General features: G+C 38.9%; 1 long non-coding RNA gene across 1 annotated transcript; it reads right to left on the bottom strand.

Annotated features, from left to right (window-relative positions):
- Positions 1 to 213: 213 nt before the first annotated feature.
- On the bottom strand, positions 214 to 4,419 carry LOC118562195. The gene is made up of 2 exons (XR_004930509.1): positions 4,343 to 4,419; positions 214 to 317 (listed from the first exon to the last, which is right to left on the bottom strand). It is a non-coding gene; the product is annotated as an uncharacterized LOC118562195 (long non-coding RNA).
- Positions 4,420 to 5,873: the final 1,454 nt, after the last annotated feature.

Raw genomic sequence — 5,873 nt, 5'->3', positions numbered from 1 at the left:
AACTCGTACATCTAATGTAGAACCAGAACTGCCCTGGCTCTTTGTTTTTAAAAATAAAAAAAATAAATAAAAGCCTCTGGCAACATGCAACAAGGTAGTATTTCACATGAGCAACTCCCACAAGCCTTACACAAGCTTACACACATCAGCACCAAATCCAGCATAGTTTATGTCTGACTTGCCTCCACTAAACGTCTTACAAAAGACCAAATGGTCTCCTACCTTCTTGTCTTTATCCTTGTTTTTGCTCCAAGGCCAGCTCAGCTCGTCCTTCTGTGCCTCCGTCTTCTTCACCTCCTCATCTTTTCCACCCAAAGCTGCAAACGGACATGGTTGAAGTGTTTGGGGGTTAAAAAAAACAAGAAGAATCACAAACTGATTCGTAAGGGAAAGCTTTTTTATTAATATTATTGCCCCCATTTCACAATCTGCTGCCAGGCGCTTTACTTAATAAATTCTCCTGCAACCACAGACGGATCCCTGTCAGGGTCAGTGTATGTTTTGGTCATTGGATTTCGTTTCAGAAACAGGAATTGAAAAAAACAAAAAACAAATGGCCATTTGATTTTTGTTTTTAAAAATACAAAAAAGAAAATCGAAATACAAAGCTTTTATTTTTCATTGTCCATAAGCGAAAAGTGTGAAATTTGAAAAATTATTTGAAATTCATTTCCATTTCGGGTAAGAAAAAACAAAAAAATGTTTTAAAACGTAAACGAAAAAGAGGCTCGTTTGTTCATATTCCGAGACCGGAAGTGGTCACTTCTGCATTGCAAAAGCACCACATTTTTCAGAATAAAATGTCTTAAGAACCTTACGCAGATTTGATTTTAGACACGACAAAAACAAGGCTTGTCATCCATACAAATCTCAGCGCAGATATCCCAGGTGAGAGGGGGAGTAAGACGATATTTTCTAAGAAAAAGTGAGGCGATTTTCCAATGAACATGGTTGAGTTTACTGCGGTCAAGCCAGCCGCCACTGTGGACATGGCAGTCATGCCAGCCCTCCCTTCATTTTGAAGGTCATGCGAACACCATGCATTACGGTAGCAATGCCTGAGACTACTTCCAAAATAAAAGCAATGTGTTTGACGTGTATCAACCTATTCTATTCTTTGTTTTGTTACACAGTGGACTTCAGTTAGTTGAAATAATTTCTCACAGCTTTATGTAAACTTCTTTATTATTCAAGCCTGCTGGTGAATATGGAAATATATATTTTGGTCATAGTCACTGTTTAGCCTGAATAATTACTAAAAAAAATAGCCAACAGCCTTAAACAGGCTTGCTGTTGCAATGACTCAGAAAGTGAAAATTTGCACAGGGATATTAAAACAATTGGTTTTTCTAAGTGACTACTTTCACTTACAGATAACAATTAGATCTTGACATGTTACTCATCAAAATCCATATACATGATGTGGAATTTCTAAATTAAACCCCTCCAAAATCTCTACATTAAGTCAATTCACATAAGTTTCTGGCAATGTTGTTACTAAACGGTACATTTTCAGGGGATACTGTCACTTCAGCCTGACAGTAGAACACCTCCAGATGTTGCGCAACAAATTTCATCCACATCTGATGTGGAATTTCAAGTGAAAGCCCTTCAAAATCTCGCTATATATTCACTTTGACCTAAGTTACTGATAATGTTGCTACTAACCCTTATGTTTTAAGTGAAATTTTTGAGTCAGAGTGACAGTAGAACATCTCCAGAGGCTGCTCAACAAAGCTCATTAAGATTTGATATGATGTTCCAACATGACTATATACACTATATTGCAAAAGTATTCGCTCCGCCATCCAAATTATTAGAATCAGGTGTTCCAATCACTTCCATGGTCACAGGTGTATAAAAACTACGCATGCAGACTGTTTTCACAAACATTTGTGAAAGAATGGGTTGCTCTCAGGAGCTCAGTGAATTCCAGCATGAAGCTGTGATAGGATGCCAGCAGGCAAAAAATCCAGTTGTCAACTTTCCTCGCTCCTAAATATTCTTGAGTCAACTGCTGTATCATGAGAAAATGGAAATGTTTGGAACGACAGCAACTCAGCCACGAAGTGTTAGTCCACGTAAACTGTCGGAGCGGGTTCAGTGGATACTGAAGTGCATAGAGCGTAGAGGTTGCCAACTTTCTGCAAAGTCAATCACTACATGATTCCAAACTTCATGTGGCCTTAAGATTAGCTCAAGAACAGTGCAGAGAGCTTCATGGAATGGGTTTCCATGGCTGATCAGCTGCATCCAAGCCATACATCACCAAGTGCAATGCAAGGCATTGGAGACACGTTCTTCTGAGTGACAAATCACGCTTCTTCATCTGCAAATCTGATGGACGAGTCTGGGTTTGGCGGTTGCCAGGAGAATGGTGATTGTCTGACTTCATTGTGCCAAGTGTAAAGTTTGGCAGAGGGGGATTATGGTGTGGGTTTGTTTTTTCAGGAGCTGGGCTTGGCCCCTTAGTTCCAGTGAACGGAGCTCTGAGTGTTTCCACAGACTAGACATCTTGGACAATTCCATTTTCTCAACTTTGTGGGAACAGTTTGGAGCTGGCCCCTGCCTCCTCCAACATGACTGAGCACCAGAGCACAAAGCAAGGTCCATAAGGACATGGATGGAAGAGTTTGATGTGGATGAACTTCACTGGCCTATACAGAGCCCTGACCTCAACCCAACAGAACACCTTTGAGATTAAATATAGTGGAGACTGAGAGCCATGTCTTGTTGTACACCATCAGTATGTGACCTCACAAATGCATTTCTGTAAGAATGGTCAGAAATTCCCATAAACACACTCAACCTTGTGGACAGCCTTTCCAGAAGAGTCAAAGGCAGGTGAGTGAATACTTATACAATACAATATAGTGTATATTAGGTTTCTCAATGTATTGGAAACTAAATATTTTTTGTCATACACAGATAAAAATAATCATTAATATGAATTAAAAAAAATTACTAGCCAGTCTAAGAAGAAAGCACACAGAACATTTTTGTTGTGATCTTTCTATAATTGGACAAAAGAGACTCTCAGTGGAACTTTGTCTTATTTGTTATTGGCTGAATGAATGTATCGCATAAAGCCTTGTTTTTCCGGGAAAGAAGGATGTCCAAGAATCAGCGAGAGTAAGTAGGCCTATGACTCTAAGATACAACAGTTAGATTCTGTCTCTTATTTTCAATATGAGAAGCCATATCACAAAGGATGAACCAAAGTTTTATGAATATCGGGCTTGTTGAATTACAACATAAGAGCATCGTCCAGCTTTTTTGGACACACACACAAACACACATAATTTTGATAAACTTTACAGTTGTTTTATGTTTTCTATAATCCACTTTCACATTTTTAAAAGTAACAATCTGTTATCAAAAGAAAAGTATTAATTGAACCTGAATGTTAAGGTGTGTTTTACATTGATCACATTCTTGTTCAACAATAGCTGCATGCTACCCTTTCAGAATATTAACAATGACAACATCAGATGTGGATGCAATTTGTATGAGCAACATCTGGAGGTGTTCTACTGTCCATGTTGAAGTGACAGTATACACTAAAAACCATTCAATATTGACAGCAACTTAGGTCAAACTGACTTAACATAGAGATTTTGGAGGGCTTTTATTTTGGAATTTCACATCATGTAGATGGATTCTCGATGAGTAACATCTTGAGATCTTAATCTGTCATCTGTAAGTGAAAGTAGTTACTTGGGCAAACCAATTGTTTTAATATCCCTGTGCAAATTTTCAGTTATCTGAGTCATGCAACAGCAAGCCTGTTTAAGCTTGTATGCTATTGTTTTAGTAGTTATTTAGGCTAAACAGTGACTATGACCAGAACATATATTTCCATATTCATCAGCAGACCTCAATAATAAGGAATATTACACAAAACTGAAATAAATTATGTAAACTAACTGTAGTCGACATGTGTAAAAAAATAATAATAATAAAATACCCTGATGCACGTCAAACATATTGCTTTTATTTTGGAAAGTAGTCTCAGGCAGTAGGAACCACATCCGGTTTCCGGAGTATGAACAAACGAGCCGTTTTTCTGTTTCTGTTTAAAAGCTTTTTTGTTTTTTGTTACCCAAAATAGAAAATTAAATTCAAATAATTTTTCAAATTTTACTTTTCCCCTTTTGACAGTGAAAAAGATAAACGCTTTGTATTTCGATTTTCTTTTTTGTATTTTACAACAAAAAATCAAATGGCCATTTGTTTTTGTTTTTTCAATTCCTGTTTCTGAAACGAAAATCCAATGACCAAAAGATACACGGACCCTGTCAGCGGGGGGAAACAAACCCCGCTGTCGCAGATTTAAACTTACCCGACGACAGATCAAGATCCATTCTGCTGATGCGTTTTCTTCGAGCCTGGCTGCCGCTGACAGTTTCAACTCTCCCCACTTTCAGGAAGACTGACTGAGCCGCACCTAAAGCTCCTGCCCCGGTTAAGCCCCGCCCCCGCCCAGGTGGAGCCACTGTCAGAACCATAGACATCATATACGTAGACGCGTCGTTGGGCGGAGGTTCGCACGTCAACGTCACCGCCATATTGTATGTGGCAGAAAAAAGTTAAGCTCTGTTGTAGTGAACGTGGATCAGAGAAGATTCCTGTGCTGCATGGAAATGTATCGGGCTGATTTCACTACTTGTATCTGCCTTCTATAAACTAAGGCTGCACCATGTTGCAAAACTGGACACAGTAAAGCTGCAGAGTGGTAACACTAGGAAAAAGCTGTGCAAGACTATTCTTTTTCAAGGTTTTTAGCTTGCATACAGTACAGACTAAAGTATTTAGACATAGATGTGCACATATAGATTTTCAAGTATTATAAATAAGACAAATAAATAGCTGTGTGATTTTATATATATATATATATATATTAGGGCTGGGCAAGTTAACGCGTTAATTTCGCGTTAATTCATTAGACTATTAACGGCGATATTTATTTATCGCGCATTAACGCATGTTGCTCAAATGCTTTCAGTCAGTGTCAGTCAGCAGGCGCGCTGACTGCAGCGCGCTGTCACGGAAGCACTCTCCCGCCCCCCCCCTCCCCTCTCGTACATGGCTCAGCGGCGCCAGCCAATCAGCACGCAGGCTCAGCCTGGCCCGCCCACTCAGCTCTCACACAAACTTCAGCGCCATCTGACAAACTTAAAGAAACAGCTGAGAGAGAACCGCAGCAGCGAAAAAACATGAACAGGGAAGTAGCACCGTTTGGCTTTATTTTAATACCGTAAATGAAATCAAGCTGTATGTTTTGTAAAAAGCCGGTTTCATTTCAGTGGAAACACAACAAATTTATCTAAGCACGTGAAAAAACATGAAAACGTCGAGCCCCAGAAACAGAGAGGAGGAGACGAAACTTCTCTCATTGCCCCGACAGACCCACAGACGTCTCTGACTGAGGCGTTTCAGTCCTCCAGGGAACATCCAGGTAGATCAGTGGATGGATGTATGGATGGATGAATGGATGGATGTTACTGGAGCCCACACATAACATGTAATATAAGGACCTTGAAAGAACCCAGTACAATATATTAAAAAGTGTTATTTAAGATAAGATAACATTAGTTAATCCTTTTTTTATCCCACGACGGGGAGAATTTATAGGATTAAAGCAACAGGCAGGTGCACACAACACAGACAAAATTACATAAGGATTGAAATATATAAGAGGTGGATTAGCGAAAAAACACTGACATAACATAATTATTCTTATTATTATTATTATTATTATTCTTTAATTGTAATAATAAAATAAAAACCACAAAACCCAAAAGATCAACAGTTTCATGATACATCAAGCTTAGGGACTTGGCTAATATACAGCAGGTCAAAAAAGGCCATAT

Source organism: Fundulus heteroclitus, unplaced genomic scaffold, assembly GCF_011125445.2.
Source record: "Fundulus heteroclitus isolate FHET01 unplaced genomic scaffold, MU-UCD_Fhet_4.1 scaffold_821, whole genome shotgun sequence".
Classification (NCBI taxonomy): domain Eukaryota; kingdom Metazoa; phylum Chordata; class Actinopteri; order Cyprinodontiformes; family Fundulidae; genus Fundulus; species Fundulus heteroclitus.
This window is presented reverse-complemented; position numbering and strand designations above follow the sequence as displayed.